This window comes from Tupaia chinensis, unplaced genomic scaffold (assembly GCF_000334495.1).
Source record: "Tupaia chinensis unplaced genomic scaffold, TupChi_1.0 Scaffold000513_1, whole genome shotgun sequence".
NCBI lineage: Eukaryota > Metazoa > Chordata > Mammalia > Scandentia > Tupaiidae > Tupaia > Tupaia belangeri.
In genome coordinates this window covers 1,002,800-1,016,807 of record NW_006160026.1, presented here as the reverse complement: position 1 = coordinate 1,016,807, position 14,008 = coordinate 1,002,800, and the positions used below count along the sequence as shown (strand labels likewise).

Sequence of the window (14,008 nt, the reverse complement as noted above, 5' to 3'; positions counted from 1 at the left end):
GTGATAGCAACTTTCGTATTACATCCATTGCCAGACTGCAGTCAATATTTTTCTTCATAATCTGAGGCTTGTAATTCTGCAGTTTTTCTCAATATATTGTCTGCCAGAAGTCAAATCCCTTGAGAAGTCTGAGGAAAGTACATATTCCTACACCCTGCCCAGACCTAGGAATTCAGAAACTCTGGAGATAACACGAATGAATTTTCATGCTTTCAAATGCCTTGGATGATTCTAACACGGAAGTTTGAAAGCCACTCTTCTACAATAAGGAGTTTCAAGTTTGGAATAAAGCAGGATCTTCATCTACACAATGTGTGTTATCAGAATCGGGATGGTGGGTTTCCAGGGACCGTTCATAAACACAGTAATAGACCAAAAGCAACCATAATCCTCTTTCAAATGGCTAGGCACTTAAAAATAAAGGCAATGTGAGTTCAAATCTCAGAAAAGTGGCTGGAGGAAGGATTCTAGTTAGGAACTGGATACCTGTTACAGAACAGGACTGTTTATAGCTCATGCCAATTCACTGGCCAGAAGCAGATCCCAACTCAAGTGCATGTTACACTGTTGACTACAAAGACTCCTGGAAAGTGGCCTTGACTCTCACCAACACTGAGATTGAAGGCTGAGTTGTAGAGCAGGTGGAGATAAGAGGGGAAATGCTCAGGTCAGGGTAATAGCATTGACTCAGCACCTACCATGAAGCAGACATGCCTGGTAACTTGAGGGCTGCACAGGTAAGAAACAGGCCAGACCTCAGGGGGCTGCAATCTAGCATAATAAAAACACAAGAATATGACCCTATTAGAGTGAGGAATTGATTAGGAAAAAGAAAAAGAGAATAATTGCAAGTAGTTTAAAAAGGGAACACTTTGTGGGGGAGTCTAATATTGAGTAGCATCTTAACAATTTGAAATGGATTTTTAACAGCCAAAGATGAAAGGAAAGAATATTTAGGCAGAGAGAATGTTACATGAAAATAAATGCAGTAAGAGACCTATAGGATACACTAAAGATTCTGGTGCAATAGAACTAGTGGATTCCATCTCAGAGGTAATGGGTCAAGAGCCTAGAAAGAGAGATGAGGGATGATTTATAAATTACCTTAAATACCAGTTCACGAAATCGAGTCATTATTTTGTAGGCAACACTAAGAATTTTATTTAAACAGTCTTAGTAATAAAGGGGAGTATGATTTGCAGAAAGCATAGAAGCATTTATCAGTCTCCCCTATATGTAGCAATGTATATTTCTATATCTCCTACTGGGTTGAAGTCCGGAAGTAAGGGACTATATTCTCTGAGGTTAACACAGCACTGGAGAAATAGTCAGCACTAAATGTCTTCAAATTGGTTTGTAAGAATATCTGTTTAGAACTCCCTCATTGTCCAGAGAGCAGAGATCATGAAAGTAACCCTAGGGCAATGTCAGGAGGCAAGAAGAGCAGGGATTGGATGATGAGATAACAGGGTAGAGGATCCACATTTTTCCTTTTCTGAGTTTACAGCATGAAGTCACTTTCCCACCTTTACTCAAATGTTTTTTGATAGATTAATACATAATGCTCCAATTTCTATCCTCCCTGCATCCTCCTGGCAGTATTACTTTGTAGCTCCCTCATTAAGAGATGGAGTCTAGATCCCCACTCCTTGAATGTGAGTTGGCTTTATGCCTTAGTTTGGAAAATAGAATATAAAGGAAATGAGCTGTTCCGTGCCAGGGCCTAGCGGCCTTCAGCAATTCAGCAGTCTTTGGGAAACATGCCACCAACAAGAACACAAACTCGGGCTAGCCTGTTGAAGAATGGCAGTTAATCCACCTGAGTCCACTCTGCACCCACCATTCCACAGCTGGCATCTGTTGCACAAGAACAGAGAGGATCAGTCAAGCCAGCCAGAATCAGCAAAACTGTCCACCTACCCATAGGCTCAACAGAAAAAAAAGTCTGTTTATTTAAGTATGAGTATTGTGCTTTGTTGTGCAGCAATAGCTAGCTGATACAGGTTGGGATCAAAATATCTCCAGGAAACTCAAGGCAAAGGAAGAAAACCCTCTCTGGTGATACCTCTTTTTTTTTTTTTTTTGCTATAGGTCACATGCACTCACCAGAAAGACAGAGAGAAACAGAGTGATAGAAAGTGAGAAATCACCCCCCAGGAGGGATGGCCATGCCACAATCCCTTATCCTCCATTCTCCTCTTGGGATCTCGGGCACTCATGCACACACGCCCAGCATGAGTTTAAGCCACCAGGTTCAGGACTCGAATCGTGGTCAACTACATGGGAACTCAGCGACATAGCCATTATGCTAACTGCTGGTCCCTCTGGTGGTACATTTTTAAGGCAGATTATAAATAGGAAAAGAAGACTTCATGAGTATCAAGCTGAAAAAGATTTGGTAAGTAACATATTTTATTCTCTCAACAAGCATGTTGAGCATTAACTGTGTGGTCATTAGGCACTTAGCACTTACTTAAGATTGTGAGCACTTAAATGATACAGTGGTGGCCAAGACAGACCCTGCTTTTGCAGAGCTTTGGAGAATGGGCTTTTTGTATATACTAAGTGCTTTCATAACCAACAGCTCCTTGGTTCTCACTCTCCCCCATTTACAGATAAACATACTGATGTTCAGAGAAGTCAATTAATTGTCCAAAATATTATGTAGCCTGTTAGTTCACATGCTCCACTAGCTTGAGAGTGTATTATGGGATGAGAAGAGCAATTTTTGTTGTTTCAATTCCTGAGGTCAGATCAGTAGAGCCCAAAATGAAATTCTGAAGGAACAAACAGGTCTAGGATTCAGTCCCACAGCTCTGACTCCAAACTCTCTGCTTACTGTCTCTGATATCAATTTTAAGTTGAAGACAGTAAGGAGTTCCTGTTCCTGTATTTTCAATTCCTGCATCTAGTGATAATATCCTTCATGCAATCAGGTTATCTTCTCTTTTATTTATTTTTTTTTGAGGTATTTGTTATAGGGTACATGCACTGGCCAGAGAGAGACAGAGAGACAGCAAGTGAGAAATCACCCCTCTCGGGGGAATGGCCATTCCACCATCTTTTCTTCTGCATTCTCCTCTCAGGATTTTGGGCACACATAGACACAGTCAGTGTGAGTTTTAAGCCACCAGGTCCAGGACTTGAAACATGGTCTACTGCATAGCGTCCAGTGACTTAGTCATTACTCCATCTGCTGGTCTCAATAAGGATATTTTTTCTACGTAGCCTCAAAAGCCAGGTGACTCAGGGATGGTAGGATCCAGCTGTTTAAACACTCATTTCTCTCCATGTCTCAGATCTGAGTTCTATGCTGGTTTTCCTCTCAGACAAACTGTCTCAGTATGAGGCAGTCCTAGTTTTCAAGATCTTTTCAACTCAAGATCTGAGAGACACTGTCTCACTAAATGTCCATATTTTTATATTTGGATTCTTGACTAACATAGCTTATATGCCAAACTTTAGACAAATAGTCAAGTCCAGGAGAATTGGTATACTCTGAGTGAACATGTTCTCTAAAGGTGAACAGAAACACTGTCCACCAGCATAATCACTAAGTATTTCTGAATGAACGAATAAATGACTCTTGGCACACTATGATTTAAGTCTACCTCCATTGCTAAGGAACAAGCCTATATCTTTCTTTTCCCTCCCCTGCATTCCACAGCTGAGTGTCGTCTAACCAATAACACTTCCTGGGAAGCAAGATATGGCCTGCAATTCTGGAGGCATCTGTACCCAGAGCATATAATTAGATCAGAGGCAAGTACAGCTGGAGAAAGCAGGAAGACATGCATAAACTCTTCAATCCAGGAATGCTTGGGGACCCTATCATTACATCTCCACATGCAAACTGCCCCCCAGGATTCCATAAACCATGTGACTCCAACTCTTTTCAGGCCGGAAAGCACATGAGTCTTCTCTGGATGGTGGTTTTCCTCCTCTCTCATTGGAATTCTTTCAATTATCGGCAAGTTAAAAAGATTTACATATTAGTCATTGGATAAAGAGTTGATGTAGATTTTTTTTTTTAATTTTTTACTTTCTTGGAGAGATTTTTGCTATAGGACATATGTGACCACCAAAGACACAGAGATAGACAGAGAGATAGAAAGAGAGAAATCACTCCCCCAGGGGGCATGGCCATGTCACAATCCCTATTCCTCCATTCCTCTCTCGGGATTTTGAGCATGCACACACATGCACCAGGCATGAGTTTAAGCCACCTAGTCCAGGACTGGAACCAAGGTCAACTATATGGGAGTCCAGCAACATAACCATTACACCATCTGCTCATCCCAATCTGGACAATATTCCAGAGAGAATGTTACCATTGAAGAGGGAAAAAAAGAGTAGGTTTTAAAATGCTTAAATTGTCTATTCTACTACATGTTCACTGTGTAATGTTTAACTGATTACTTAACCTCTCTGAGCCCCAGTATTTACATCTGTCAATGTCAGTAATAAAATCTGCCTGCTTGGTCACTGTGAGGATTAAATGTCATTAAGAACATAACAGGCCTAATACAGCACCTAGCCGTGGTATTTGGTAAATGTTAGTTCTTCTCCCCTTCATAGACATGAAATAATCTGATTCTATTTGTCAAATAAAGTTAAAACAAACCAAAAAAAAGCAATAAGAAAGAATAAAAGGAATGTCCTTTATAAATAGTCTTCCTTAGGGCCAGTCAGAGGCATGTGAATAAGGTGACTGGATCCAAAGAGCCAACTTCACAGTTTGAGTCTTGAACTCAGTAGCTTGAAAACCATGCCAAGCATGTGTGTGTGTGTGTGTGTGTGTGTGTGTGTCCAAAATCCCAAAAGAAGATATGAAGATGAACGGGATTGTGACATGACAATCTCCCATGGGGGATACCTTTTCACTTTTTTTATTTCTCTCCCTGTCTCTTGCCAGTGAGCACACATGCTCTTAGCAGAATTTCGAAAGAAAGAGAAAGAAGAAAGAAAGGGTCTTCTCAAAGTCACAGCAAAGTCAGATTATGTTAATTTTCTAGACTATTTATTTATTTATTTATTTATTTATTTATTTATTTATTTATTGAGGCCCTAATATCTCCCAGATACCCTCCTAGTCCTAAGATACAATCCTGAATGAGATGCAGGCCCTGAACTTGAGGAACTGAAGTCTAGTGATAGGATTGGTATCTGTGAGGGACACATTTGCAACTGTGGTTGCATTGCCCCTACATTCTCACACTGTTACTGAAATTCTGGACATTTGTGTCCCAGCTCATCAAATAATGTGTAAGCTCAACGAGGACAAAGAAATTTTTATACCTTTCACATTGCAAAATCATTATTAAATTTTTTCTTTAAATTATTTAAAAGGAGAACTGGGGATAGGGAAGGAAATGTCTTTCTACTAACAATTTTCCTCTGAATAAATACTTAGAAGACAGTCATGTCTCGGAATTCTCCTCTTAGCACTGCCAATGTGAGGAAACATCCCCCAGTAGCAATGGTTTGCTGCAATCCCATCTTCTCCATTCTCCTCTTTGGATTTTGGACATGCACACACATATGGACCCAACATTTTTTTTTTTTTCAAGTTGCCATGTAATAGGCAGTGTGGGATCTGGCCACCTTCACCACTATGCCACTGGCTGCCTCCATAACACTTTTTCATACCTTAGTTTTTCCCACCTGTAAAATAGACATGAAATCAAGGAAGAAATTTGAGTAGACTTACTGAAATATTATTTGTTTTCCTGTTAAAGTAAAACCTATTTTTGCTTGCCTAACTTGTCCTAATTGTTCCTGTAAGAAATACTCACCTTCTAACTGTCATGTAGCTCAAAATAAGAGGTTTTTCTCCTTAGGTCACATGTGCTCACTGGAGAGAGAGAGAGACAGAAATAGTGAGAGGGAAGGTGAGAAATCACCTGAGTTAGGGGACGACCACACTGCAATCCCTTCTCCTCCATTCTCCTCCTAGGATCTTGGGCATGCACGCACATGCACCTGGCCTGATTTTAAAGTCCCAGGTCTGGGACTCAGACTGTGGTTGGCCACGTGGGAGTCCAGTGGCATAACCACTATGTCATCTGCTAGCTCCACTCCAGATATATTTTTAAAATAGTTACCAGCTAGGGCCAGCTCATAGTGTAAAGGTTTAGCATTGTGCATAGAGAATCCGGTCCCACATGGCCAAGTGCAGTTCAATCATGTCCCAGCCAGCCTGAAAAACAAGCTGGGCATCTGTGCATACATGCCCAAAATCTTAATGGAATGGAGAAAAGGAGGGAAAGGATTGTAGTGCAACCCCATCCTATTGAGATGTGCTTTCTTTTTCTCATTCTTACACTCTTTGGGGAGCATCTGCACCTGCTTACAATTAAATACACGAATAAATAGGATAGTAAATGACCAGACCAGCCTAAGAAAGAAAGACCTAACATTTGTTATGTAAGTTTGCCTGCAGGGTACATGCACTTGAGAGAGCTTAGTGACCTAAAGCTAAATCAACCTGCAAGCAGAGAGCCTGTGGAATTGTGATTCTGGTCAGCCAATCAACACTGCACTGAAGAACTTTTGCATGGGAAAGTTCAGGAGCCAATGGGGCTATAACATTGGTCAAGCAGTCAGACCTGTACCAGTTCTACTCTTTCATTTTTCTAACTGAGGACTTGGACGGCAACTATTTTTCAACAAAAGAGCCTACGTTTTACTTTAGAAGTGAATTTCAGTAAGACATTGCAGTACTTTTACATCTTAATCTCATTTTAAACACTCATGGCACATTCAAGAGCAGGGATAATATTTCATTCATCATTGTGTCTCTACATTTTTCAGCTTCTGATCAATAAATTGTAGCAGCTTAAAACAATAAACATTTCTTAGCTTTCTTAAGTCAGGAGGTTGGATGGACCTTTCTAACATAGTCTGGACTCAGCTGCTCTTGGGAGTTGGCTAGTCTAGAATGGCCTGAGTTAGAACAAATAGATCTTTGTGCTGTATGGCCTCTCAAAGATTATAGGGTCTTTCAGAAAAAAAAGGTTTAGCAGGACAGCACTTAATTATTTTATTATTTTATCTATTTTCATAATTTTATATTACATTTAATTGCATATATCTTTACAGTGTATTAAATTTCTTTTCCCAGCATGATTACTGTGCATATCAGTCAATACAAAGACATTACTATCTACATCATCATCAAATAGCTTTTCATCATTTTTTCAGATTATTATTATTTATTCTCATTATTTTTTAAACATTCAATCACTATATATCATTCGGCTTGTAAAGAGAATTTACTCAACATGAAATACCTCTCAGACCAGTCCAGTTGAGAATACTATACATGTTATCATCAACAATTAATAAACCATTTCTGTGTCCTGCTAATGTCACACCTCTCGATTTGTTCTCTTGCTATCCTTCTCTATACTCTTCCCTTCTCCCCCACCCCGTTCCACACTGTCTTCATCATCCATAACTATTTTCACTGCTTTTATGCCCTCCAGTATTTCAATCTCTACCATAAAGTGCAGATAGTCGGTATATATTCTGGATACATACAATATCTTTCTTTCGTATCCTGGCTTGCTTCACTCAGCAATAGATCCTCCATATCTGACCACTTTCTATCAAATGCCAGGGTCTTGTTTTTTTTGTTTTTGTTTTTTTTTTTAATGGCTAAATAATATTCCATAGAGTATGCACTTAATTTATTTAATGGCGCCAAGAAATATTCTGGGAAAGCCACTCTGTATCAGTGCATATGAGTACAAAAAAAAAGAGAGAAAGAAAATGGACGTTATGATTAGACATTTAAATTCTGCTGGAAGAAATATACAACCTTTTTGGAGGGCAATTTGGTGATGTATGTTAAAATGCAAACTAGCTGCTCATTTGGGCTTGAAGTTGAAAAATATTAGGCTAGACACAGTGGCAGGTGAGAGAGTACAAAAAAGAGGGGAATGGGTGAAAGACAGTGGATAAAGGCCAAGAAATCACAGTGCACCCCGCATTACGATACTCCCCTCCATCCCTGTTCTGTGCTCTTCCAATTACGTTTGGTATCAGACTGAGCCATGAGTCTAGAATCCCTTCACTTTCTATAGAAGGGTGAGAAGAAAATATGGACAATTAAACTTCTATTTAGGAATCCATGTGCAGCAAACCATGCAAGTCAGGCCCATTCCCAGCCTCTACAAAGGATGAGGGCTGAGGGCACATTCCTTGACTGAGGCAGCCCTTCTGACCACCACCACCCACCCCCCCAGGCACAAAAGCAGCTATTGAAACTTGCTCGGCATCAAGGACAAATCATACAGAAACCATGAAATGAGAAGATAATACAATGTGCGAGTTTAACTGGATTCCTTAGCTTCGATCTCTGCAATTTCACAGGGGAAAAAATACTGTATAGCCTCTGTTTGTTCCCTTATCTGTTCCCATGTCTGGGTTGTTGGAGTTAGCAGCAAGCTCACCAGTCTGGAACATGTTCTCCATTGTGTTCTTTTCTGCGAAGAAAATTACAACATGAAAAGGAGAGGGGGCGGAGAGGAACATCACATTCTAAACACAGTCTCTGGAGATAATTGCTAAGTCTCCTTTGCTCTCTCCTTGTTCTCCCTCCCTTCTCTGCCCCTCTGACTTGCCTTCCACCTCTCAGATCTGGCAAAGGGTCTGCTGCAAAGGCTGCTGCTGTTGCAGATGCGCTCGGCCACTTAGAGCCGCTGAGATGGCACCTCCCTAGGATGTGCCAGCTGTTCCCCTTTGTCTTCCAGGGACAGTGTGGTGCTCACCCCTTGCTTTCAAAAAGGAAATGCAGAGTTTTTATCTAGGAAAAAAGGGCTGGTTTTTTTTCTTTTCTTTTCTTGGTAATTTGAGTTATTGCTTTCATATCTTAATTGCCTACTTTGGTGTGATTCAGTTCAGGTAGGTTTGAGGACTTAACTATCTCGTTGCTTTGGCATTTCCAAGTACACAGTAACTACTGTTGATTGACTCTTCAGTGTGTGTCCTGAAGTATGTCAAGCATTTATATCACTGATTTCATTAAATTCTTTTTTTTTGGAGAGGTTTTTGCCATAGGGTGTGTGCGTTCACCAGAAAGACAGAGAGAGACAGAGAGACAGAAAGCAAGAAATCACCCCCAGGGGGGATGGGCCATGCCACAATCCCTTCTCCTCTCAGAATCTTGGGCATGCACACACATGTGCCAGGCATGAGTTTAACCCACTGGGTCCGGGACTCGAACCACGTTCGGCTACATGGGAGTTTGGCAACATAGCCATTATGCTAACTGCTGGTCCCTGATGTCATTAAATTCTCACAACCATCCTGGGAGATAAGTTTTATTCCTATTTCCATATTAGAGATGAGACATTGGATTTCAGTGTGTTCAAGTCATTTGTCCAAGTTCAAAAGCTGGTAAGATTTATTTAAAAAAAAAAAAAGCTAGTAAGTAATATAGCCATGATTTTAACCTAGAACTGTCAGAGTCCTACAATCAAATGCTTTCCCCACAATCTTGATAAACGGCAATCCTCGAGTTCTGAAATCAATGACATCTTAAGCAAAGAGACCGGAACGTTAAATGAGGTGGTTCTAAGAGTAGCAATGTGATCTATTTCTGACCTACGGAATTCTAACAGAAGAGGTTTCCAGGAGATTGAGATCAGGATTTGGGGGCATAAAACCATATAGTCCTTTCGACCAGGGAGATTTAAAACATTGTGACTACCAGTTAGGTCACTTAACTGATGCTTGAAATGATGTTTAAAATGATCATTCTCCCTGCACTCTAGTATGGCTTAGAAAAAAAAAAAAAATCCCACGAGAAAAATATAGAAAAACCTTGTTCTTATGTTTTTCTCTTTTCTCTTTCTTTTTTCTTTTTCTTTATAAATCTAATCAGAATTTGTTGAATGTTTGTCCCTATTGAATGAATGAGAAAACTGAAGCTTAGAGAAAGTAAGTCAAGTGTAATGTGAAGACCAGAGTAAGAACACAACAGGGGTTCTCAAAGGGTAGTCACCAGACCAGCAGTTCACTTGGAACTTGTGACAAACTCAGATTTTCAGCCCCTTCCCCCAGACCTGCTGACTCAGGAACTCTGGTGATAGGGCCCAGCACTCTGGGGTTCGAGAAGCCCACTCACCTCTGATTGAGAGTTACTGTTCCACAAGTGGTTTGTAATTAACAGTTAAAACCAAAACCCAGCTGTGAATCCATACAGTTTAAACTTTTGTGACTTTTAAGTAGAAATTGTTCTGAGAGCAGTTTTATTCTGACCTTGGACAAATCAATTGGAAAAGTAAGATACGAGTCTAATCAGCCATGCAACTTATGATATGCTGGCATTCTGTACCAGGCACGAAACGGCAGGTTGTTGTGTTAAGTACAAAGGTGTGGGTGGGAGAAGGGGGGTTCCAAGTTCTCACGACTTCCTTCTTGTGCTGTGCCCAGGGGGAGTTGAACCAAGTGGAGTCCACCCCAGCTGTCAAGGCACAATGAAGCATGGAAGCAATGATTTCATCCAAGAACTTCATCCTGATGAGAAATCACACCAGCTTCCCCAGACTAAAGTGACTCACCCAAGGACACTCTGTTGTAGTGCAGTGCTGGGGAGGTAATACGTGCAGTTCCTCTCAGCACTGACTTTTAATGACTCTGACAACCAGATGACATTAGCATAGGCTTGAAAGAGAGCGCTGAAAATGACCACTCTTCCTGTCTTCCTACAATGATTGTCACACAACTCAGACAAAAATGCCATAGAAAGCAAAGAGTCACCTTGGAGTGAGTTTTTTTGTTGTTTTGTTATCTACTTCTTTTTTAATTTTGGGTTTGTTACTTTTTTAAAAAATGTTCTTAGGACTCTTAGGTGGTAAAATGGTAGTATTATCGAAGTACTTACATAATTATATAATGCCTTCTGTTTTTTCCAGGCAAACACAAACCGAGCAATGTTCATTTAACCCAGGCTGGAAACTATGGGTTGCAACCTCATTACTCTGCCCTTCCGCAGCTGATGTTGCTAATAGGGTTGGCCACCCTCACCCCTCACATGATCTTGCTCTCCACACTTTACTTGGATTTGTCGCTCCACATCACTGACTTCTCTGCAGTGGTCATCAGCTGATCATTGTCCAGCCATGTTCTACTTTTAACTCTTCTCTGCCTTTGTCTAGTGTCCCCCCTTTCATTCATCACTATTCCTTCTTCATCTCTTCGTGCAATCCACATCCTCTGCTCAACCCTCAAGTGTCAGTCATCTTTCAACCCTCTAAAATTCTAAGAAGATTCCATTTGACTTTATTGAGAAATAAAATCAGAGTCCTCCATGGGAGCTGAGATCTAGTGCTTTCAGGGAATAAGGGAAATTAAAATGTTCTGCTGAGAAGTCATCCTGCCTCCATGCACTGAGTATCTAGACAGTTCTAAGTGAAACATAGTCAAACATTCAAACACTATTTGGGTCAACATATTTCTCAATCCCCACTGAATCTGTGGCACAAAGGGAGAAAAATGAAACAGCAAAGAGATTAAAGATCGCCTCCTCCCGCATGCGTCTGATCACTCAAATTGAACTTCTAGAAATTAGGAAGAAATGAATAACCCCATCAGATGACTAGAAATCACCGCAGAGGCACAAGAAATTTGCAAAACCAAGAATATATCTCTTCCCCAAGGGAAAAGAATAACTCCTTTTCATCCACAGACAGTACAATGGAAATCACAGAAATGTCTGATAAAGAAATTACAATATCAAGGGAGCAGCAGATGGTGTAAGGGCTATGTTGCTAGACTCCCATGTAGTTGATCACAGTTCAAGTCTTGGACACGGTGGCGTGAAACTCACATTCGGTGTGTGTGCATGCGTGCCCAAGATCTCAAGAGGAGAATGGAGGAGAAGGGATTGTGGTGTGGCCATTCCCCCTAGGGGGATGATTTCTCGCATTGTCTCTCTGTGTTTCTTTGTCTTTCTGGTGAGCGTATGTGCCCTATAGCAAAAAAACTCTCAAAAAATAAATGAATAAATAAAAAGACTTTAGAATTTTCATAGTGACAAAGCTAACAGAGATGGAAAAGAAGAGAGACAGCAAACTCCAGAAAAAAAGAGCTGACAAGTTCCAGGGGGTGAGGAAGTTCTTGCGAGAACTTAAAGAGGAAATACACACCATAAAAAAGAATCAAATGGAACTGTTGGAGATGAAGGCTATAATACAGAAAGTCAAAACCTTCCTTGAAACAACAGCATGGCCCCTGAGAACTAATGATTCAAAAAGAGAGAGAGAGAGAGAGAGAGAGAGAAATGAAGATTTTCCACTGATAATTAAAACTCCAGTCCCCAAAGTCAAGTGGAGAAGCAAGGGGTAGACCTTTAGAAAAAGACTCCTGCATGGCCCCTGAGAACTAGTGATTTCAGGAAAAAAAGAGAAATGAAGATTTTCTACTGATAATTCAGACCAAGCCCCCAAACTTGAGTGGTAGGAAGCCCCTATACTGTCTCTGTCCTTGTCTATCTCTGTCTCTGTTGTCTCTTTTTTGTGATTTTTCCTTTTTAAAATTTTTTAAGGTAAAGTGTTCTCTTGGCTTTCAGCTCCTCTTTTATCTTGCTAATAATTCACTTTCCTCCTCCCCTCCAGAAGAGGCAAGGGGGAGGCCTTCAGAAGAAGACTCTTCAATGGCTCTTGAGAACAAGTGATTTCACGTGGCATGCAAGCATGCCACATGTTTTTTTTTTTTTTAATTATGTTGGGTTTTTTTTTCCTTCTTTTTCTCCCTGTTTCTTCTCTCTCTCTCTCTCTTTCTCTGTGTGTGTGTTTTCTTTCCTTTTTCTTTTAGCTCATCATTCTGCTCCTCAATCTCCATTCACTATGTTTCTAGATGGATCTAAGGGAATCATAGCCAAACATCCAAATACTATTAGAGTTGACATATTCCTCAATACCCACTGAATCTGCTGCACAAAGGGATAAAAATGGAATGACAAAGATATTCCAAATCACCTCCTTCTGCATGCCCCTGAATGCCTGGATTGAATTCCAATAATTAGGAAGAAGCATGCCATCCACCAGATGACTAGAAATCACCACAGGGTCACAAGAAATATGGGAAAGCAAGAAAATACCTCTCAGAATAACTCTTCTTCATTCACAGACAGTTCAATGGAAATCAGGGAAATGTCATATAAAGAATTTAGAATATTCATAATGACGAAGCTAATAGAGGTGGAAGAGAAATGAGACAATAAACTGCAGAAGAGGCAGGAGAAAGATGCTGACGAGTTCCAGGAGGTGAGGAAATTCTTGCAAGATCTAAAAGAGGAATTACACACTTTACAAAAGAATCAAATGGAATTGTTAGAGATGAAGACTATAATACAGGAAGTCAAAATCTCCCTTAAAAGCAGACTAGACCATACAGAAAGTTGAATCTCAGATGTAGAAGATAGAATCGCTGGCCTAGAAGAATCCACTATGAAAACTGAGAAAATTGCCAAAAAATCATGAGAATAATATATGAGAAATACTAGATACCATCAAACGTCCAAACATCCATATAATTGGTATCCCAGAAAGCGAAGAGGCTCATGAGGGCATTGATAATCTATTCCACGAAATACTGCAAGGAAATTTTCCAAACCTAGAGAGGCACTCAAAGATCCAGTCCCAAGAATTACAAAGGACCCAAACAGAATCAACCCAAGAAGATCTTCTCCAAGACACATTATAGCCAGATTGACCAAAACCACAGACAAAGACAAGATACTAAGATTGGCCAGAGAAAAACAATGAGTTACCTACAAAGGCTATCCCACCAGGCTAATAGTAGACCTCTCATCAGAAACAATGCGAGTGAGGAAAGAATGGGGAAATATACTAAAAGTGCTAAGTGAAAAGCAATTTCAACCAATAATACTGTACCCAGCAAGATTATCCTTCATATGGAAAGAAAAGACAAGAACATTCTCAGATAAACAAAACTTGAAAGAATTTACCAGCACCAGACCAGATCTCCAAGAAGTTCT

At 40.3% G+C, this 14,008-nt stretch overlaps 1 long non-coding RNA gene across 1 annotated transcript in view; it reads right to left on the bottom strand.

The window, feature by feature from the left end:
• Positions 1-708: 708 nt before the first annotated feature.
• Positions 709-14,008, bottom strand: part of LOC114009294 (uncharacterized) — a 94,369-nt gene continuing 81,069 nt past the window's right edge. Inside the window, exons 2-3 of the long non-coding RNA XR_003550739.1 lie at positions 5,796-5,854; positions 709-771 (exon numbers count right to left, since the gene is read on the bottom strand). This is a non-coding gene — a long non-coding RNA (uncharacterized LOC114009294). The remainder of the gene's footprint in view (positions 772-5,795; positions 5,855-14,008) is intronic.